This window comes from Spermophilus citellus (assembly GCF_964194105.1).
Source record: "Spermophilus citellus genome assembly, chromosome: 2".
Lineage (NCBI taxonomy): Eukaryota > Metazoa > Chordata > Mammalia > Rodentia > Sciuridae > Spermophilus > Spermophilus citellus.
The window spans coordinates 26411136-26434785 of record NC_138183.1 but is presented as its reverse complement, the minus strand read 5'-3'; the positions used below and the strand labels follow the sequence as shown (position 1 = coordinate 26434785).

Here is a 23650-nt window from a genome sequence, read left to right as displayed (position 1 = left end):
TTCTGTCACTCTTGCTTTATTTGTACTGGTAGATATGCTGTTGGTTCTGCCCCCTGGTTTTCTGGTGGAGACAATTGGATAAATACTGCATTCCTTTGACCGAACAGTGGTTTGTTAGAGGCATCCCAGTTTTGAATTCAGCTAATTGTACTTAGTTCCCCAAATTATCTAACTCCACAGAAGCAATTTATACAAGGGCAAGTTTATTTCCCTTTCATGTAAGAGTTGGCCTCACAGGTAAATAATCTGAAGATGAAGCCTTAGGGACTGCTCTCTCAGGAACTTTCTGATGGAATTATTCTGCCAAGATGAAAAGAGTTTCCTTGACATAGAGTTTTAAACGTTGTCCTTGTCTCTGCTTTTTGAGACCTTCTGTGGAGGTGGAAATCTGAAGGTATAAATCCCACAGATGTAAGTGTGGTGGAGCTCCAGACATGGACATTGCTGGTCTGGTCACCAGATAGCAGAGCCGCTTCTTGGAGCCAGTGCACACAGTCATCAACCCTGGAGAGGGCCAGCTAGTTCTCTGTGTGTCTCAAAGGAAAACCAACAAAACTTTTCAATGAGTGGAACCTTTTAATCTACCTGAGAAATTTTCCCACCGGGCTTTTCATATAAAACAAATATATGGGTTAGAAGAGACTCATTTTGTGAGACTCATGTGGGTCAGTTTTTTCAAACTATTAGGGAAAATTTGTCAGATTTCTTCTGCAAAGGGCCAGACAGAAAATATTTTCAACTTTGTGAGTCATGTAGTCTCAGTCAGCACTGCTCAGCCCTCATACATGAAAGCAACCATGGACGATGTATAAACCAATGGACATGTTTGAATAAAACTTTATGAACAAAGACAAAGGGGAGGCCAGATTGCCCATGGAGGATACTATACTGGCCCTTGCTGTAGATGAAAAACTTCAGCAATACCCATGAAACAAATCCTGTCTTTAACAAATGCAATTCTGGATCATTATGTTTAACACATGAACTGTCCCTAGATGTCTTATAACATGGAACTCGACCTAAATATAGCCTTTGTTTCTTATATGAAATGTAAGGTATTGGGTAAAGCTTTAAAAATATTAGTGCCTGAATTACATGTACGCTTAAAAGGAAACTCTTTCTCCAAGAAGTGTGTTGAGTCTAGCTTCAATCTATCAACTCATTTAACCTTGATTGCAGCAGTACTTGACACTTAAAAATTAAGATCTGAGATGCCTGCTTTTCTGAGAGGAGCTTTTCAGATCTCTAAATAGGTCAGACATAAAATTCAACCTTTAAGAGGATCCAATTAGTTGCTAGGGCATCAGACCTTCCACGCAGGTTCCAATTGCAATCAGATTTCTCTTGGGGTGAAAGAAAAAAAGAGGTGGTTTCTTAAAAAATGACAATAATGAAATGGAGACTCTCGAGTGAATAATTGTAAAGTACAAAGATTTACATCATTTATAGTCCATGGGATATAAAGCATAATTTTATTGGCTTGTCTATAATTTTTAATAGGGTCTGCTGGTCCTAAAATTATCTGACCAGATACTACTAACCTTCCCTTTTTCATACCAGAATTTCTACATTAAACTAGAGTTTGTTTTAATGTCTAGTATAAAGAATGACACTTTTTTTACTTAGAGGTCTTCAACTCTCATGGAACCAAGTGGCCCTGAAGATTCTGGATTCTGTTAAACACCCAGAATCCATAGGGGATAAACCATTAGAACTTGGCCTCAATGGCAAATATGAACCCTCCAAAGCGATCATCCTCCTGGATTTGAAGATTAGGCAATACAGGCCCTTCCCAAGAAACCCACCTGCCTGGGATTTGTGACTTTTTGAATTAGCCACAGTTTTATGTGCCAAGGATTAAAAAACATTTCAAGTGTAGACTTCCCATGTCCTGGGAACTCAGTCAACTAACCCATCTCCCTCTTCCCATGCCAACAAAAACATTTGGTCACCAGAAATATAAGCATTTACTACCAAACTTATTCAGAGCTGGTCCCTAGCAACACCAGAGTTTGCTTCGAAGTTCCACATCTGGCTTTTGCATCTCTTGGTGCACTGCTTGGAGATTACCTTATGTCCTTCAGAACCTCAGTCGTGGGAGTGTCTGAAGAAGAAGAAATCTATTTTCTTCTCTGGCAGGAAGTATACATTTAATTATTAGTCAAATCATCTAAATTGACTCATCTGGGTTTGTTTTTGCATTTTTTTTCATGAAAGAATTTTCCCTTGTCTTATCACTGTCCACCTTGAATTTCTTTCCTGCTAGATATTTTAACCCAATTTTATTTGAACAAAAATCCCTCAAAACTGTCTTTTTGAGATTTCTATGACTCGTAGGTCTTCTCTTCCCTTTCGAATACTGCTCTGCGTGAGAGAATTTTACTCAGGCCAAAAGGAAGGGTATTGGATTGGGAGGAGAAACATGAGTGAGCCATGATTCATAGGTAGAGATCCTGGTAAGCCTTGCTGGAGCAAAAGGGATGTCCTGGGAAAGATGGGTGTATGGAAAACTTTTTTTTTTTTAAATGCAGAGATGAGAATGAGATAACAGAAATATAGCTTTTTTTTTTTTTTTTAAGAAACAATTACTATTTTTAAAAAATATTTTATAAACTTTGATGGTATGGCCAGGAAAACATGTTCACATTTCTTATGTTTTTAATTTGCTGCTTTTAGATATACATGACGGTAGAGTGTATTTTGTCATTTCTTAATACAGTCATAATCCTACATAATATTCTATAGAAGACTCCCGGTGATGGTGGTTAAACAAAAAATGGCAAGATAAAGATGGCCAAGGTGACATGAAAGGCAGGTGATCAGATAGGAGGATCTGCTTGCTTTTGTAGATTCATTCCCTTGCTGTGTATGCGCAGGAAGGGGTGAGTTCCTGCCATGGGGCTCTTCTCCTTTGCAAGCTCAACCCAAGGAGGTGCTTGGCTGGGAGTGCAAGGCCCAGCTAAGGTTTCATGTACCAGCACACTGCTCTTGGACAAGTTATTCTAACACTAAGTTCTGCAGCTTCCTCGGGGACACAAAACATTCTTAGACGACTGGCTGCAAGTCACTCCCCTTAGGTCATCTTTTATTTTCACATACTACGAGTCGTCCGCCAGAACTGCAATAGTTGCCACATTGAGCAGCGCAGGACCTTTCAAACCCTTAGCGTGGTTCTTGATTTTTAGCATGGTCAGTTATTATTTCCCCTTGGCCAGTTTGAAAGTCATCTATTCTGGTTTATATAAGGGTTTTGCACGTCTTCTTGCTGAATTCCTGAATGATAAAAATAACCATATTTTTAATAATTTATTTAATTCTGCTGATAGCCTTAAATTTGTTATCTCTTACTGTGTCTAATCAATCAAGATCATTGTCACTTTATAAAGAAGGAATGAAAAGGTGAGTCCTACTCAAAAAAAAAATTGTGCGCAAGGGAGTTGGGTTTTATTCACTGACTCCGAAGCCTATGACCTTGACCTTTGTACCTCACTGAAGTCTAACATCAAAAATACACATCCAGGAAATGATCCAAAGTGGCCAAGGGACAGCCTTTTCTTACAGGTTTGGGGTGGGATATGTGGTCTGGAATCTCCCAAAGAAAACTAGAGACAATTTTTTTTTTGTATTTTTTTTTTTAACTATTGATATTTAGAGCTTAAGTTAATAGGTATACAGATAGCATTAAGTTTAAGGACCAGACTATAATGGAGTAGACATTGTGCATATAGATTTTAATGACTAACAATGGAAAGACAAGGAATTGATGAGCCACAGATGGCTTCATGGAAGAGTGAGGCTTGGGCTGTGCCAGAAGGGTGAGTAGATTTAAACAGGCAGAGAGAAGTCAGTTTCCAGTGAGAGGAGTTTCAGAAATGAACAAGCATGTGGACGAGAGGCTCTTGGGACTACAAGGAGACCAGTCCAGCTCAGGTGGATGGTGAGGTTAGTGGGAATGTAGAGGTGGTGCCAGACCATAGGGGCACTTAATTCCAGGAAGAGGACTTTGGAGTTGTTAAGAAACAGACTGAACAGGGAAGACCAGCAGCAAGGGGCCTTTTCCCTGTGGAGGTAGCAGGGTTCCTTGGAGCTGTGGCTGCATTCAAGTGCATCTACGGGTCTTCAGGAATAGGTGTGTATTAAAAATAGTCAGGAGTAATCATATGGCTGCATAGATTTTTTTCATTCTGATTACAAAAGTTATGTCTCCTCATGATTAAAGGACAACTTGATGGCAATTCATAGCATAAAATGTAAGAGTCACCCATAATGCAAGCCCCTGCGCCCCCCCCCCCCATAATAGTCTGAACCAACAGTTTGCTGGAGAGTCATCTCAATATTTGTTTTATTAATGGACATAGTTTGTTTGGCAATTTTAATTATTTTTACAAAGCTAGGATCATACTACACAAACTATTTTTCTTTCATACATTTTTGCTCTCAGTTGACAGATTCTATCACTTGACTTACTATAGGTTTGAAATTTGATGGTGGGTTTCCTTAAAACAAATAAATAAAAACTATTCTGTTCAAATAATAAATGTTGACTATTTAAAGCCTTCAAGTATTTTTGTAACTTGAAAAAAAATGTGATATATGTATTTAAGGTGGACTTCTCAAAATTATGAAAGGCCTTTGAGATTTTGCCAATCAAAAATCCCATTAATTTCATTTTAAGGCTACTCATCTCAAAACTGAAGTATATCCTCTCTCCCTACTATTTCCTTGAGACCTAATACGTTTTAAATACCAGTAAATGGTCAATAAATTAAATGACCAAGTCAAGATTACAGGCTGTCTAGACTGTTCATAGTAAAGGTCTGAAAAAGAGACTTGGCGAGGGATAAATACAAAGTCTGTTGGTAGCTTCTGACCCTTGTATTTACTTCCATTTCTGGAGTTGCCTCACATCCATGTGATTATCAGTTACCGTATCTGCTCCCCACTATAAACTGTGTGCTCTCTTGGGGTCAAAGGCTGCTTCCTATTCACTCTCCGAGCCCTGGTGGTTGGCAGGCTATTTGATAAATATTTCTTAAACTGATTTGAATTTGGGTTGGAAAAGCAACCATATACAAGGAAGGCCAATAAAACAAGGGTTTATGTGTGGAAAAAGCCTGGGAATGTTATTGACTGCAAGTTCAGTTGTGTTACATGATGTTTGGAAAAAGCGAATGGAATCCAGCTACCTGTGTGCCAGAATGTGCTCTCCTGCATAGCTCCTCCCTCCTGGAGGTGACACCTGCTACCCTCATCAACAGCACCCTATCCCTTTAACTTCCTGCCGCCCAGGTGACACCTCTTTGGGCAGCTGAGAAGAGAAGGGGCTGCACCTCTTAAATATTTTTGCCTTTTGCTACCTCTTGAATATTTCCGCTTCCTTATTTAATAGTCCAATTTCCTGCTTGCTTTCTGTGTTTTCTTCTTCCAGAATGTTCCTTTTCCTTCCTCCACAATTTTGTTGTGATGCTTGCAGCCTTCCTTTTCTGCTGCGGTTGTGACTGTCATGGTATGGAATTTGTTTTTTGTTTTGTTTTGTTTTTTTTTTAAAGAGAGAGTGAGAGAGAGAATTTTTAATATTTATTTTTTAGTTCTCGGCGGACACAACATCTTTGTTGGTATGTGGTGCTGAGGATCGAACCCGGGCCGCACGCAAGCCAGGCGAGCGCGCTACCGCTTGAGCCACATCCCCAGCCCCAATGGTATGGAATTTGGATAGACGAGACTCCAGGGGAGTAACTCATAGACAACTCAGCGAGGGAGGTTTACTTCCGTCCCAACTCTAGTCCTACTGCCCATCCGTGGCAGGACTCACTATAACTGCTCCATCACCAGGGTCTCAGACTCTTAAATGTTCTCTGACTAGCTGCTCTGAGATGTCCTTTCCTCGCTGACCCAACCACCCAGGTTCTAGGGTTGACCACTTCAGAGCAGCTTTCTCCGACATCCTGGTCTCTAGACTTGTCAGAACCCAGACCTGAATAGCCCTCACTCTCTTGCATCCTCTGATGGTGGTCAGTCTTCCAGTCTGTTTTCCAGGTTATCTTTGTTAAGCACAAATCTGATTACTTTTAAGAAATCCACATGAGCTTCTTGAGATTTATCCCTGTACAATGTCAATTAACCTGTAAGTATTCCAGGGTATTTTCTTGCAAAGAGATAGGTATTGAGTCACAACAGTGTTCTAGAAGTTGCAGATAGCTGCAGTCTCTCTCTTGCCTGTGCTGGAGTCAGTGGAGTGAGCAGCTGCGTGCTTAATAGCTGTGGCAATCACAAATTATTGTACTTGTAAGTTGTGATTTTATTATTACTCTGATTTTACAGTATTTTAAAATTTTGCCCATGGGTAGGTTTTTAATTAGGAATGCAGAGAAAAAAAGATGAGGAAATTCACATCTACCTTGCATGCAAGTAAGACGGATGCCACCAACACTTCTGTTAGAAGAAATGCAGCAATTATGATAACGGAACCACAGGCAGACAGTGAATTGTGAGTGAAATTCCCAACAAACACATTTAAAATCGGTATATTCGATATGTTGTTATGGTAACAATAAAATAAGCTCAGTTTTGCTGATACATTTGCAGTATACTTTTGCATCTTGGTTAAGTCATCTCCATAATGGAGGTTTGGGGGAAAAAAATAACTTCAAAAAAATGAAGTTCAACATTTAAATGAAAGATTCATTTTTTTAATCTTTTAAAATACTGGTTTTTCAGTTACTTTTTGATTAGTTTTATTAATACATGCCTCTTTCACTATAGCTCTTAATTTTTGACAGTAATTTCTAAATCACAGGGTCTGAGTATGGCGAGTACATGGATGTCACTCACTGTGGGTGGCCAGAGCAGAAAAGAACTTGAGAATTGAGGACAGAGAAGCGGTGATGCTGGGTGAATGAAGGACAGATTTATTTACTTGTTATTATTTTTTCTAAATTCAGATAAAGTTAATACAATGTAAGAGAAAGAAGCTTTATAAACTATGATAAGTTGTACCCCTGGGTGGTGATTTTTATACTCACCTTCATCCCAATAAAAGGAGGCGACCCTACTAGGGCAGGCCATGTAAAGCAACTGTTAAGAAAGTCTTGAGACCAGCTGAGCCACTGAGCCTCAGGTCTTCTTGCAGACCAGGTGGAGCAGCTCTTATTGTGCTTCTGGATCCAGAAGTGGAGTGAGGGTTATTGACAGAAATAGATCTGCAGCATTTGAGTATTCCACAAGCCAGTCCGAGTTCCACCCCGGGCATTCCTGGTTGCTGTGGCTCTAGTCAGGACATTTTTGCTCTGGGGAACCACCCCAATGTTCCATGGAACCTCTTCCCTAACTCATAACAGTTGCTTTTCAGTGGGATTTTGGAGTCGTGCTGCAGTACTGGCATCGAGTACGATTCTTGCTGTGTATCACTGGGTTCATTTTGATTGAGCAAATGCCAGAAAGGATCATTTTCACCCAACTGGAGCTAATGAAAATTAGGGGCAAATGATCTTTTTAAAACCAGCTCTCTGCATAGATCATCTTTTCTTCGTAGTCTTCAGATCACCATAGGATGCTGGACTCCTGAGTCTGAGGACCAGTTGGCAGACTGCTGCAGGTTCAAGTCCAGGAAACACGTTTGTGTTGTAATGGAACATGCAGGCTTAGGCAGGCGATGTTCTGACTAGCTCCATATCAGACACAAGTATCCCTGGATAAATCATTTACCTCCTCTGAGCCTTGATTTTCTAATACATAAAATAGTTATATCTATGTTATAGCATTATTTTAAGGATCAAATGAGATAACATGGAAATGCTATCATATTCTATATCACTACCAGAAAACTAGATATTATTAAAATTGTATGTTAGAAGCAAATTTCTTATCAATTTATGATAATTTGTCATTAGCCAGAGATTGGTGAGGTGGTTGTTATTTTGCTTGTGTGTGTGTGTTTGATGACAAAGGAAAAAAATTCACATCTTGCCTTGGAAGCTGAATGAAGTTCCTGTACATTGTGATCTTTCTTGGGAGTCCGTAGCAATTCAGTGTTTGGAAAGTGGTGCTTAATCTGGAGCCCTGTTGATATAAACTTGAACTTCAGCACTTAATTGAAACCAAACCACCTACGCAAGAAACTCCTTAGCACTTGATCCCTGGTGGAAAGCATTGATAAGTCCTGTGTCAGACAGCATTCCCATCATTATTTTATCAATGAATATTTTTAATGAATGGTAACTTTCATTTATTGCATGTCTTATAACAGAGTACTTTACAAACACTGTTTTATTTCACTTCATGCATATAACAATTCCATGTGACAAGAACTTATGTGACCAGCTAGCTCCCTGCTGATTTAGGAGGAAGGAAAATAAATAGACACTTTAAGAAAGTTAGTGGTGTGCCCACTATCATCTGGCAGAGTTGGGGCTCTTGTGCTGTTGCCCTGATACCAGGGCTGTTCTGTCTAGTTCCTTTAACCTCATTCTTGGACATGCCTGTTTTTACCCTACAAAGTCTAAGAAAGGTGTCCATAGAAGTCCTAGGAATGTGCTCTGCTTTAGATATCAGAGCCATCCTTGGATCTGACCTTCTGTAAGTTTATGTGAGCAACTGCAGTCTCATCCTCCAGGTCCCTTGACAGAGTGAATATCCCCAGCTGGGCCTCCTCTCCTCACTCACTCTGAGCTGGTGGAGCCTGGGTTTGCCTGTCAGCGTTTTGCTGATACCCTCTGGTGACGTGATCCTGTTGGCTAACTCCAGGGACATTTTGTCTGGGAAAGGGTTTTTCCTTCTTGCTGTTTATTCCTGCTGCCACCTCTGTTTCCTCCTGACGAGGGTCATCAGGGAGTCCGAGCAAAGGAGCCCGTGGCCTCTGCTCTTGCCTAATCCTTCTTTTTTTGTCTGTGGCCTTTAAAACTCCTGAGCTTCCCTGGGCAGATCCTCCTGCCTTGGTTTGGGGCTGCTCTCTATCTTGGACTCTTCTCCGGCCTGAGGACACCCTTCCCTATGCCTCCTCCTCACCACTATTCCTGCTGTGACCATCGCTTACCCCTGGGTCCGCTCCTCCTCCTCCTCTCTGTGTTCCCACTTCCAAACCCATGGAATGGGCTCCTACTCTCCCACTCCTGCACCTCCAGCTCCAACCTCAGGGCAAGCCCCTCTTCCCTGTCTGCTCCTCCCTTTCTCCACCTGGATCTCTCATTCAGCCTCCTCAGCGGTTCTCAAAGGGAACTCATTAACTCCTTCCCAAACTTCCCCTCTGCCTGACCTTGGAAGACCCCAGGAATCCTCGGCCCCTTCAGGTTGTCTTGGACCCCTTCCATCAGCCAGTCTGTTGCCTACCCAGTCCTGGGGTTTACCTTCCTTAACCCTCACCTGCCGCACACCCTCCTTCCCATCGCCATCTCTTACCTAAACAGTCCTAAGCAAGGGTCAGTTCCTGTGTCCCCCCATCAGCTCTCCATGGCCTGTTTTCAAAACAGTTGGCACCCAGCATTCTCCACGCTGTACCCAGCCTCTCCTCCTGTTAGCTGCCTGCTCCCAGGTTCTTTCTGCCCAAATGGAATAGCATCTCTTCCCACCCCTTTGCCTCTCCTTGTGTTTCATTCTCTTTCTTCCAAATCTATGCCTCCAGACCCTACTTGTCCTTTGAGCCTGGTGCAAATTCCTTCACTTCGGTGATGTTCCCAGGTGTGAAACCCGAGGCACTGTGCATTTCCTCTCTTGAGGACGCCAACCCCACAGTACTGCCAGGAGGCAGCTTGTTAGGGGCAGAGTGTTTGCCACCTTTCTATTCTAAACCCTGGCACAGTGTTTAGGGCTTCCCACCTAGAGTAGATGTCCTGTGAATGTGAAGTGAAAGTTGGTCGTGTCTCATAAGTAGTCATTACAGGAGTTTAAAGCACTAAATCAAGATTTGAATTTTTTTTTTTTCCCTGACTGTAGAGTTCCGCTGTCTTCTAGCTACACTGCTAACAGCAGATAACGGGCTCCCGTGGGTGTCTGTTCCATCCTCGGAGCACTTGCTCATTTTAATGTGTGTTATAGTACTCTCCCTAACCACCTGAGAGCTCTTGAGATAGGAGGGCTGATTATCTGTGTCTCTATCAACTGTCTAGCTGATAGTAGACATATTTGTTATGAATCAGGAAGCCATTCACAAAGAGCTCGTGAATCCAGGAGAACGTTGCATCGCTTCACAAAATAATTTTTTTGACCATAGAGTTGAGCCTAATGAGCCCAGGACATATATGTATGAAGTGTCCTTGGATGACGCTTGGATATTTACTAAGGAGTAAAATGGAGATCTTGAAACATTTGGGTGTTGCTGAGACTCAGTATCCAGGAAAGAGACCAGAGGGTCTTGGCTGATGACCAGTAGGTGATGGTTTGCATCGGGTGGATGTGCCACTTGGTTGCCTGTGCTCCCTGTTGCTTTGCACGTGAAGGGATGACAGAGAGCAGCCAAAGAGACGACTGAGTTTCCTTCTTTCTTTTGCATAGGTAGGGACCGTAATCAACTCCAGATGTGAGTGTAACTAGAAACAGTAGGAACTGAATTTTAAGTAACAATTCCAACGCACTAGTAAAATCCAGAGGGGAAGAGTGTTTTCTACTTAACAAAGTATGGAATCCTTGCGGGCTCCTGACGGCACTCCATCCTCTACAGGGAATGGCTGCCAGTGGGTTTTTCTCAATGTGGGAAACCGTTTATACCAAGCTGCTTTCCCCATCTGAGGAGCATTTGGTCAGGGCTGTGGGAACAATTTATAGACATAGAAAAGGTAAAGATGCAAGGCCTCTATTTCACCTGTTCCCTGCTTACAGTCCTTCACTGGCTGTCTCCTTTGCCTTCAAAATAAATCCCAAGCCGGCATGGAAAGCTGTTCTTGGCACCCGACATGCTCTCTGGGATCTCTCCTGCACCCTGAACTGCAGATGTGCTGAACATCTTGTAGACTCCACGGAGTCATGCTGCAGGCCCTGATCCTCCTTCCTGGCATGCCCTCTGACACACACTTGTCTTTCCACTTGTTTTGCAACCTACAGTGGAAAGAAGGTAGGACACCTCTTGGGGCATGCGCACTCCTAGGTTTCTCAGATCGAGTCACAGGCCAGCAGACCTAAGGCATCACTCCTGCTCGGCAGAACCAGATGTTCCCAGGGAAGCCAAGATGCTCTCATTAGTTATGAAATAAAATCCAAAAATCCATGCAAGTTTGGAACCAAATCCTTCCATTATAGCAGGGAGAACTAGACAATCCACCCATACATAGCTCTGTAGGTGAGTTAGCAAAACAGTGCTATCAAGAAAGGAGATGAGGATCGAGAGTAGAAAGGATCAGGGTTGAAGTGTCAGGCAGGGCGTCTGGGGAGGGCATTAGGGGGGATAGGAATGGTTGGTGCCACACCTATAAGTTAGACACCAAGAATTTTGCTCAAAGATGGAGGCAATCTTGAAAAAAATTTTAAAAAGAAAATGACCCCCGAATGGTTGTCAGGCAGGTCAATTCGGTTTGGGAATTCAATTTTCTCTGACAGGTCTTTTTGCAGTAAGGTGATCTATGACCACTGTGTTGTTATCTAACAAAATGGGGGTTAATCCTTCAGGCTGTGGCATTATTTAGGTCAAGCCCACCTTTGAGCTGAATCCAGTCCCACAGTCAATCCCCGACCCCCTCCCCACTTCAGCCATCTCCATCTACAACTTCGGCAGGTGGGCTGCTGCCCACAGTAGCCTTGGTTTTGGTTTTTCTCAGAATCAACCAGTCAGAAAGTAGCTGCAGAGGATGTACCTTGTGCCTAGATCTGAGATGAGTATTATACTGTTGACAGCAATGTCAGAGAGCTTCACTGACCCCGCAGTCCAGTTAAGAAGACCACATTCTTTCATCTGTAGTAAACTTTCATTCAGGGCAAAATTTATATGATACAGGCTTGACTGCTGTGGAACTCTGGGCCTTGCAAGGGCTCCCTGTGTGCCAGGCCCTGTTCTTCACACATGGCTCTCATATAAAGTGAACAGTGTCATCTTTTCCACTTGACCAGTGAGGAACCAGACAGAGGTTAGCTTGGTTGGGAGTCTCAGCAGGACTATGAGGAGGCGTAAAAACCCGTTCTAGAGAGCTGAAGATTATCTGATTCCTATTTGCCTCCTCAGTTTCCCTGTCTGTGAAATAGGAGGCAGTAATTCCATAAGGATGTGGTGAAGGTCAACAACAGGAGATTTTATAAAAAGCACCCAACACGGTTGCTAGAGGCAAAGTCGGCTGAGACGGTGCAAAGTGAGGCCTGGGTGCCCTGCCTGATCCTTGCAGCTTCCCGGAAGCTGACACCCTGCCCCTGAGCCCAGCATCACTGAGCAGTGCTCCTGGGGGGTGAGTCTGGAATGGGTGGAGGAACTCTCCTGAGGAAGAACCTACCACTTTAATGGTGATGAAAAATATAGCTTAACCCAGAGTGAGGATTTTCTTACAGTGCATGGAAATAGGTGAAAATAAAAGAAAAAAAAGGGTAAGAAACCCACTGGGTTTGTTGGTTCAGCGACTCCGGCTCGGGGACAATTTTAGAATAGCTTTGTGCTTTGAAGTGTGGCTGCTCAATCCTGTCCTGACCCACCATCGCCTGTCTCCCCTGATTTCCATACCGTCACCTAGAGCTCTCTGTGCATCTAAATATATATTCTTATACCCAGATGTGCTCTTTCTTCCTGATTCATCCTTTAAGAAATCTCCACAATGGTTTCCCGTCTGGGCTGTCACAGCCCGGTTCGTAGCCAGCCGTACATTGTGACCAACTCCTTGAAGTCAGTAGGCGTCTTCCCTGCACTTGGGTCTTGAGGAGGACGCACCATGGCTTTGCGTGCGGGCTGTGAGCTCTGAATGCCGTCTGAGGTTACTCGCACGCTCTGTGGTGGAGGCCAAGTCACTTATATAAAGAAGCTTTTGTAGTCGTCGCTTTTCGTTGGATTTTGCAGTGTGGTAAAGACATCTATATGATCTCAACGAACAGCAGGAAACATTACTTCCTCATCACACAATTCAAAAGAGTCACAGGTGAATTATGCATCTGGTATTGTAAGAGCTTCTCAATTAACAATGGCAGATGCCACCCAGAGGTTCCTGGAAAAAAAAAAAAATTACGAAAAGGCTCCTTCCCCACACAGTCGTTTGTTTCTTCTGCATATTTCCAGCCTGTTTCAAGGAAGGTTTTTAAAAATACAGGCTTTGGGTGACTAATACAGCTTAGTGAAGAAGGAACACCTGTAATGTTTCCTGATGGCACTGGAAGAAAAAGAACATGTTTTTGAAACTGGGGCATTCAGGAGCCCTGGGTTATGTCCCTGTTTCTCCATCGACTGGATAACATGAAGCTCTCTCTGCTTTTCTGAGCCACCACAAAATCCTTGTGCAAAACGAATAGTCTCTATGTTACACGTCTGAGATGAGAGTGTGTTCCTAATGTGGGATAATGGGTAAAACGTCTTCTACAGAGAAAATATACTAAATACCTGAAAATAATCCAAGAATATCTTCTTGTCAGTTGTCCAGGGCTCTCTTTGCATGGTCTTAGCTTTGACTTTGGAAAAGTCATGGTGTACTGAATGCTTCCTACTGTGTTACGCCTGAGCATCTCAAAAATACCTATGTCTACCAATGGATGCAGAAAGGGAGGGAGAAAGAGCAGATTGTCTGCGTGTGGAATCGTCTAAAGCATCTTCCAGATTTCCTGAGGTCATCTGTTTCATCAGAGTGTTGTCGACTCCGATCTGGCTGGTTTAGGGTCACAACCAGAAATTAATTCCTTTGGCTTCTTGGGATGGCCATGGATTCTGAATTTCTTTGCTTTTGAATTCCAGTGTTAAGATGCCATTGTCTAGATACTTAAAAATGATCTAGGCTGGTTTTAGTAAAAGTGGGTCAGTGTTTCAGTGGGAAAGTTCTATTAAAACTTAGCATCCGAAAGAGAGTGGCATTTGGTCAATTGGATTTTCCTTTGAAATCAGGTTTTCAGACCACGGTTGTCAGTTTGAACTCTTTGGATGTTTACAACATTGTTTATTGAGCACTCATTTTAGGACATGCCTTAGGCTAAATGCTGGGGGATGTCAACTTCTGAAAAAGACAAAAAGTCATAGATAGATGGATGCATGCTTGGGTCGCCTACTATCAAAGTGATCGTAGTCTAATGGGGGTGAAACAATCTCCATATAGCATGATGAATACTATATGAGAGACCCAGAGTAGGAATTGAGTAAGTGTATCCAGAAGAATTGAGGAAAATATCACAGTGATAGCAAATTTAAATTGAGTGCCCTCTGATGGATTAATTAGAGTATCTCAGACTGAAAAGACTAAGGTTATCGTAAGAAAGTGAATATTAGAAACGGCCGCTAGTGTGGGGACAGTGTGGTTGCGGGTTAGAATAGATCTGGGGAGTTGAAGGAAGCCTGAGCACCATTGGTCAGTGTGGGCTTTTTCCTGTAAGATCCTGGTATCAGGATCACACTTGCATTTTAGAATAGAAAAGAACCTTAGGGGGAAACGAAAATGGAATATAGGAAACCAGTTAGGAACATGAAGAGCTGTGAGGACCTGGACATTTGCAATGGTAGTAGACTAGTGAGTGGACCACAGAGAGACCTTTCTAGAAGGTTGCCTAGCAGATCTTTCTGACTTGTGGAATGTGTAGAAAGAAGGAGGGAAATGCATCTGGAATTTCCTCTGATTTTTGTTAACTGGGTAGGAGTGACATTGAAGAGGTAGACACAGAAAGGTGAATGGATCCTTCAAGGCCCAGGAGACCAGTTATGGTGGTGCACACTTGTAATCCCACTGACGCAGGAGCCTGAGGTGGGAGGATTGCCAGTTATAGCTAGTTCTAGCCTAGCCTAGGCAATTTAGCAAGATTCTGTCTCAAAAAAAAAAAGACCTAGCAAATCCAAAGTCTAGCGGTTCTTGGTGTCTTGTGTCGGGGTGTTTCCCTTGAAATCCAGAGTGACGGGCTGGGGATGTGGCTCAAGCGGTAGCGCGCTCGCCTGGCATGCGCGCGGCCCGGGTTCGACCCTCAGCACCACATACCAACAAAGATGTTGTGTCCGCCGAGAACTAAAAAATAAATATTAAAAATTCTCTCTCTCTCTCTCTCTCTCTCTCTCTCTCTCTCTCTCTCTCTCCCCCCCCTCTCTCACTCTCTCTTAAAAAAAAAAAAAAAAAGAAATCCAGAGTGACATGAAGTTACATGTGAAATTAGGCCTTTGAGAGACTTTCAATGAATTTAAGTATGATGGGAAACAAAGGAAAAGAGTGGCCTTTTTTTGGTATATTTTCGTAGTTTTGAAGACTAATATTCTTGGTGATTGTTTTTTTTTTCCTCACCTACTCCCTGATCATATTTCAAGGTTTTGTTTTTACTCGTCAGAATGACAGGAAGTTTTCAGTGTGTGTTTCCTTCACGTTTGGCCTCAGCCTTATTTTCAGGATTAGAGGCTTGTTTTTCCGTTTGCCTCCATGACAACCAAGCTGAGAATTCCTATATATAGTCATCCAGGGTCCATTGTCCCCAGGCCATTGTGTCATAATCTTGTGCATCCAGGCCCGAGAACTCCCATTGATAGCAGAAGACAAGAAAGTGCCAGAGTCTTTGGCCTGGAGAGTGTTTCAGGGCATAATCAAAAGAAGGAAATAAAAGAGTGTCAATGTCTCTAGAGAGTCCTGTTCCTCTCCAGACATTGTCCAGAATGGACATGGTTTGTTTCTAAATGTTAGTTTTAAATGCAGTTTCCTTTGGGAGAGGTCCATGGACAGAATGTATTTGAGGTTCTTCAAAGGAAATAATGGCATCAGTAGCCAGTCACTCTGGAGATTCATAGGTGTCCTGGATGCTGGATTTCACTCTGCTCATGGCAGAGTGAGCAGTGAGTATCTCGAGAAGGAAAGAGAGTTGAATCAAGGTGCAGAGGTATCAGATAGATCCTAAGACATCTTTTTAAGTAAGTAGACTCAGTGAATCATCTTGACAGCTCTCTGCTACGTACTGTTTTAGTAACTCTAAATATGTGTAGTAACTACACATACATATGGTTGTGAGAGCTGTCCACACATTTAACCCAGCAGACATTTTCTTAAGTGCCTTTCCACCACTTAGAAGCACTTGAAATACATCAGTGAAAAAAGCATCAAGAATCTTGGCCCTTGTGGCGCTTACATTACAATTTATAGGCAGAAACAATACCTCATGTGCCTTCCTAGCCACAGTGGTCCGCAAATTCAATCCAGCACATATTTCCGTAAGTACCTTAATTAAGTAATTATGATGATAATTAAACTGTGTTAAATTCGTAAAGAACCTGACATATTATCTTGTCTAAAGGCACTGAAAAAAAATTATGTGGTTAAAAAAACATGGAAGATGAAATTTACCCTCTTAACTAAATTTTAAATATACCTTCAAGTCTTGTTAACTACATATAAGCACACTGTTGTGCAGCAGACCTCTAGAATTGTTTTTTCATCTTGCAGGACTATAATTCTATACCCACTGCACAACAGTGCCTCATTTTCTTTAGCTTCTAGCCAGTGGCTATCCCTATTCTACTTTCTGTCTCTGTGAGTTTGACTATTCTAGGCAAGGTCCCTTCACAGAGTGGAATTGAGCAAATTTTGTCCCTTACTTCTGGCATATTGTTGTCCACTTTTATCCATTTTGTGAGCATATGACCAGATTTTCTTCTTTTTTTAAGGTTGAATAATACTCCATTGTATGTGTGCGTTTTCTTTTTCCATTGATCTGTGGGCAGACATTTGGGTTGTTCCCACCTCCTGGATATTGTGAATAATGTCGTAGTGAGCATGGAGTGCCATTATCTCTTCCAGATTCTAATTTCAGCACTTTTGAATAAATGCACAGAAGTAGGATTTCTGGATCATATCGTAGTTCTGTCTTCCATTATTCAAGGAACCTCCATGCTGATTTCCATAGTGGCCACCCATTTTCATTTCCAACAACAATGGCGCACAAAGTTTCTGGTTTCTCCACATCCTTGCCAACACTTTCCTTATGTTTTTTGTTTGTTTGTTTGGATACTGCCATTCTGACCAGGGCATCTTTTCTTGAAAGCACATTAAGCATTTTATTTTCACTGTTGAAAGTATATTCTTTCTCCAGGAGGATGGAGGGTCCCACCTGTGCATTTGAGGCTAAGTCCTTGGGCAGGAGTCCTGCTTTTTCTCCAGCGTGAACCCTACTCTAATTCATTACATCATGTGCCGTTTCCAGTTTCAGTTTCGTTTGGGTGGAACGAGAATTTAGAACTTGTAGATTTTTATGTTTTCAGTCTTCTATAGATGCTCTCACCAAAATGTGTTTTGACAATATATTTTTTTTAGCAACTTTATCGAGTCTTTTCAGAGCATTCAATGTAGCTGTCGTAGAAATAAGTTTACACCTATATTTCATCATCTCCTAAGATATTAATTATATTGAATAAACAAAGTAATATAATGGGGATAAAGAAGTTTAGGGACAAATACAACTGATTGTTGATGGCATTAACTCATCTGCTAGATCAGAATGGATGGGCCTGCTGGAGAATGGTGCACCACGCCAGCTCAGACTCCATAGAGGCTCTGGGTCTTCCTCAGTCAGATGTCTTAAGGTGTGGGTCATTGGGCTGGCCAAGTGTTTTGAAGGAGATTCTTAAGAAGACTCGTAAATGTATATAAGAGGTATAATGAGATCAAGGTTAGAATCACGATGTGTATGTGTTAGAAACATAGAGGATAACAAAGAGTTCTGTTCGGGTTATTGTAAAAAAGTCTTCACAAAAGAGGTGGCTTTTTAGCTGAGGAATTTACCAGAGTAGAGAAAGAGGAAGAACAGTAAATAGTCATGACCAAGGACCCCGTGATGAAATATGCAATATGTGTAGGGCCAGAAGTGAGCCAGGCATGTGGCTGCAGACCTGGGCTGGACCAGCTAAAGAGCTATAGTACCAGGAATGACGGAGGCATTATTGGCAATAATGTATCGTTATATCATAATCATATAAGTGGTATGTTGTTATGTCTGTGGTATGTATGCTGGCCAAACTAGAATAGACCTTAACAGAAGGAAAACTGAGTAGGAGGCTTTAAGAGCTGCCCATGTATGACGTGAGAACTTAGAGGAACAATGGGTGGGGAAGGCCAGGAAGTCAAGAGGAAAATGAGCCATGGTGGGTCATGAGCTAGGTCTCCAGCACATGGTTAGATGTACTGCCACAGGAAACAGAGAAGTCTGACAGCTCAAAGAACCTCAGTTTGAGCCGGGCCTGGTGATGCATGCCTATAATCCCAGTGGCTCAGGAGGCAGAGGCAGCAGGATTGCAAGTTCAAAGCCAGTCTCAGCAATTTAGCAAGGTGCTAAGCAACTCAGTGAGACCCTGTCTCTAAATAAAATACAAAATGGGGCTGGGGATGTGGATCAGTGGTCAAGTGCCCCGAGTTCAATCCCTAGCTCCCCCACCAAGAAAAAAAAAGAAAACCTCAGTTTGAGTTTGAACAAACAGGTGAGCTATCCTCTAATGTTGAGAATACACAAGGGGATATTGGGAATGATGGCAGTTCTCAACGTGGTGGAGGGTTTGGGAAGTCCATCAGACCCACATCTTGAAACAGCTTTCAGCTTTGGATGGAAGAAAAGGATCATCACACTCAGTGAGTTCCCACTGCAGCAGAATTCTCTGTTCTCTACAGCTGCCTGGGCCACTGTCACATACACAGAAATATGTATAAGACTATCTTTGTCCTTTGCCTAAGTTTATCAGCAGTTGTATGATAGAGGCTGCGTGCCATTCCCAGTGTTTCATGGCTGTTAACTGAAGTAGGTCTTTAGCTGCTCTTTCATGATTGTAGTGTGCCTTTCTCAAATTTTCTATAGTTTCTTCACTAGAGATGTAGTGTTCTATATTTCCTGCTTATGTGAGTTCCACCCCTCCACTTTACTTTGGGCATCTGCAATATTTTTGGTTCAGTTGCCTATAGGAAACATTCTATTTCTGGTTGCTTATGCTGCCAATCTTTAGTTGCTAAATAGTCTGCTTTTCTGAAGAAAACGACAACCTATGGATCATTTTGAGCTTTCTACACAATTTTAGAACATGGGGGTTTTAAGCAGTGCTGCACACCATTTACCCAACTCTCCCCATGCATATGTTTTTCTGTTTAGATTCATTCTCTTCTACCCCTAATCTTCATTTCTTTGTCCTAGGGAGATTAAGTCACTCTTGTCATTGTTATAAGAGCGTACATGGTTACGTGTTTAGTTTCCCATTAGTTTCTACAAAATGTACGACTTAAGGTTCAAGTGTAGTGAATCGAGCTTTTCGGTTTCTGCGGTTTGCTGTCATTAACAGTCATTAATACCATTTATTAATGGGACTTGGGGTTCTCTGCACTTCCTTTCCCCTTCTTCACTCCCACATTCTGTCAGTCACCACATGCTGATGATTTTCCCTTCATCCCCTACAATTCATTTTTTACATGGTATATAATCAATTATTTTCATGTTTTTCTGACTCAGTGAGTTGCTGGAGGGCAGGGATCAAGCATTATTGTCCCAGAACAGGATCTCCTATTTACTTAGATGCTCAATAAATATTTGCTGAATGAGTGGGTGTACTGTCATCATTTGCCACTGGCCACTTCTAAAATCTGCTTGTCTAAAATTCTTTTTTCTTTTTTTTTTTTTTTTCTTTTTCCTTGATACTTGATTCATACTGTCTTCCAAATCTGTCCCCAAAATGCAGCTCAAATGTAATTGAATGTGGTCACTGGCTCAGGTACTCCTGCTCCCCCTCGGGTACCTTGCTTCCTTTCCCCTTCCTTTGTGGCCTCAAGGCAAAGCTGCAGAAATTCAAGAACTGGCCTTGGGTATGGCTTCCTTTTTGTTCTCCTCTGAGGCTCCCAGAATTTACTGCCTAATTGATTCTCACTCTTCCTGGTGTCTTCCTTAATCTTCCCGTAGTTATATTTGCCTGTTACTGTTCATTTGTTCTCTTTGCCTCTTTTGTTCCTTCAATCAATGAAAGCTTGCTAAACAGAAAGAAGGCCTGAATTTTCCTAACAAGCAACTGCTTGGCTCCCCCCTGCCCTCCACAGGGTCTGAGTTCTCCCAGGCACTGCTCACCTCTTCTTTGACCTTGACTCTCAGAGTCAGCACATGGCCTGGCACAGAGACAGTGGTAACCTCCATCTGTGGATACCCGGAAATCCTCATTCTCTCAAGCTTTTTGTTCTTCTAGGTTGACTTTTCTGTCTTTGCTTTTATAAAGTTCAGATTTCTTAGGATTGTTTCTGCAATGGAGGAAAAGAAAAAAATCTTATTGATACTCACCTGGGTTTGGCTGGTATTTTGGAGATCTGGAATTAGCAAAAAATCTCCCATTTCTGTAGGAACCTAAATAAGTGGAAGGGTTGGGAGAGCCCATCTGGAATTCAACTCTATCCTGGTAAAATCCCAGGCTGGGCTAGAGCCACCCAAAGCACTCACGTCCCATTTGTGTCCTTGACATTCCCAGCTAAATCCCATCTGAGGAATTCCAGAGAATTATTATTCAAGGACCATCTATCAAGCATCTACCTAAAGCATGGCATTGAGACAGTTCTGGGTGTTTTGAAAGCCTTCAAGCACAGTGTGCTTCTAGAAATGTCACCTGTGTTGTTTTTATAAAGCATTTTGAGATTTTTGGATATTTTTTTCCCCACAAATATTGCTGGGTTTATTTTTTCCCTACCTACTCCACCATGTTTATGTCCGTGTTTTCTTTTGCATTGAGTATTAATGTTGTGTTCTGTTATCATTCATATCTAGCCTAATATTATTTTCTTAACTATTTCAACCTCCCCATGACTTTGCCCTTCTTATCTCTGCTGCATCTTTGTTGCTGAGAGAGCTCACATGATCTTTTTCGTACCTCTGATTTGTCCTGGGTCCCTAGAGATCGCCTTCAGGTACGGATGCCTAGTAGCCAGAACTCAGGTTCTGTAGTTAAACGGATCTTTGTTCAGGTCCTCCCTCTGAATCTTGGTAGATCTTGTGTGACCAGCCATCCTCAGCTTCAGCTGTCTCTTGGGTAAAACTGGCATGGGGACCCGATTATATTGCATACCATCATTATGAGAATCAATTGCTGGCTATGCAGTAAATTTCTAATGTTATAGGCACTGTGACCTAGTCCATGCTAAAATTATACTTTGATCCTGATTGTGTAAAGTATAACTCTTTTCTTATTATTGACAATCTACAAAATAGGTGTGTGTGTAAGTGTATGTGTGTGTATACATATACATATATGACGAAAGTAAATGTAATTTACAAAACTTTGTATATAAATAAAGTCACAAGTCAGGGCACTGAACTTTTCTCAGACTGTAAGTCTCTGGGCTGGTGGGGTGGAGATGTGTGTTACACTAAGCCGTGATCTGTTTTTAAAGGTGAACCACCTTTATCTTAGGCTTTGCTGTCAGCTGCAGTCTAGATACCACAGGTCACTTGAGTGACCCCACTGTTAGGTGCAGAATCTCCCACTGAATTCACGACCGAGTGCTTCAGCGGCTGCAATTCCCAGAAGTTTGTCTCTCCCAACACACTTTTCTTTCTCTAAGCTCGGAATAAAAGGAAATAGTCTTAATGATGATGTTTAACTTATGTGACATGCCCTTGTTGCTAACAATCTGTTTGCCTTCCTAACCTGGGTACAAAATGACCCTTTTCCTGCCTGTGAGGCTATGCCTCACGAAAAAGATAGAATTTTATGTTGCTTAGCAAGTGGGCTTTTTTAAGATCAGCGGAATCATACACACTCACATCTTTGTCACTTTAGTGCCCAAAGTGCTAAAATCGTACATTATTCACAAACTCTAAGTGAGAGCGAGGACTGAGAATATTGGCACCAGAGAGCAGAGTGGAGTTCAGAGAAGCCCCACAGTGCCCTGCCCTGGCCATTATCACAGCTGTATCACAAATGGTAGGGTTTGCTGCTTTTTCTAAATACAACTGTCCACCTGATTTTAACCAGGAGGAAAATACAAGTTTCTGGTGTAGAGGCACACAGCTGTTCCTTTTGCATTGCCATTTAAGGGAGGTGAAACTCCTTTCTTGGAAGGCTTTGCCTGAGACCTCCTGCATTTTATTCTCAAGTTTTCTGTAACATATAAATACTGGAGTTAAAATGTAGAATTTGTTTTTTGAGACGGATAGACTAATAGGCAGTAGACCCTAAAGACAAGGAAAACATACCAACTGAAAGGAGACGCTTCTCCCGGAGGGGTCTGCCTAAGAGATGACCACATGATCTGGGTCAGGGATGGGTGACGGGGAAGGGGACATCAACTCACCTGGCTTGCTGTCTAACTGGGAGCCGTTCATTTCTTCATAGTTCTGCTGGGAAGGGATGGGAGCTGCCAGGTGCCTGTTTGAGGTGTGAGCCAGCGTCCACGCTGACCTGGGAGGCTCCCTGAGGTGCGTGCCATGTCACAGAGGGAGCATGTCGAGAAGTAGACCTTTCCATGGGATGTTTGATTTGGTTCCCAGGTAGATTTGTGGATGGTGGACAGACCTCGAGCAGCAGGACCTGGCTTTGGCCTTGTTGATGACAGGATTGCTGTTCTGCAGTGCTGAGTGCAAAGTAGGACCCATGCTACTGAGGGAAGAGAGGCTTTCTAGGAAGGGCGACGGGCAGTCGGTGCTCCACCTGCACCAGAGAGGTGGGGTGTGCTTTGTGTTTCACTGTGCGTGTGTTTTGAGCCGAATCTGGTCTTGAGGGTTTAAATAGAAAACATTGCGGAGCAGTCCATGAAATGGTAAACAAACCTGCTGTTGAAAGAGAGAATGAGGAGTTGACAGTTGCATTGTTGTGATCCTGAGTGGGTTCATCAGAGAGGGTAGAGGAATAAAGAAGGAGGAGATAAAGGAACTGGGGGGGGAAAATGAATTCCATGTGTCATCCCTTTCTTTCTTTGTCTTCCGTTTACACCTGGTAATGAACCCATGGAGGCTTGGAGAGATTGTTCAAGTTTCCTTTTGTTTTATTTTTTTTGTGTGGCGGGTTTGTTTACAATTTCCAAAGGGGTTTTTCATGATCTTAAGGAATGTGAATTGAGGTGGGGGGGGGCAGGAGAATGAGAAGGGAAGGTGTTTGAGTGTTTTGAAGACAGGAGGTGGCCCACCAACGGGGAGGCTGCTCTGCCTCTGTCCTTCTCCACGAGGCCGGATGCTTCTGGTTTCATCAAGTATGGGTTTTCAGAGTCCTTCCGTGTCCCGCCTCGGGGAATCATGCTTTGGAAAATTAAGTGTCCATCAAATCAGGAGGAGACTTGTACGGTTTCCGTCCCCTTTCCCCCTTGCTTTTTTGAAGGGCTTAAGAAAAGAGCCCTTTGTTTTCTTTTCAGGGAAACTTACACTGAAATTCTTCTGTGTGGTATTCACAGGCTTCATCTGTGTCTTTCCTGGGCAGCTGCAGGTTGCGCAGGACAATGTGGAATTCTGAACCTTCACTTTCACAGCTGAGCCATGCGAAAAGGCTCAAGACTGTTCTTTTACTTTCTCTCTCTCTTTTTAATTTTTTAAAATTTTTATTTCTCCCCTCTTTCTCTCTCTTCTCTCCTCCCTCCCTTCCTCCTTCTCTCCA

General features: G+C 42.5%; 1 protein-coding gene and 1 long non-coding RNA gene across 13 annotated transcripts in view; one reads left to right on the top strand and one right to left on the bottom strand.

The window, feature by feature from the left end:
- The window catches only part of ZNF462 (zinc finger protein 462), a 142594-nt gene that overhangs the window by 83606 nt on the left and 35338 nt on the right, over nucleotides 1-23650 (top strand). The gene's annotated exons all lie outside the window — the stretch shown is intronic.
- Nucleotides 2831-7535, bottom strand: LOC308642761. The gene is made up of 3 exons (XR_014020630.1): nucleotides 7023-7535; nucleotides 6832-6887; nucleotides 2831-3273 (listed from the first exon to the last, which is right to left on the bottom strand). It is a non-coding gene; the product is annotated as an uncharacterized lncRNA (long non-coding RNA).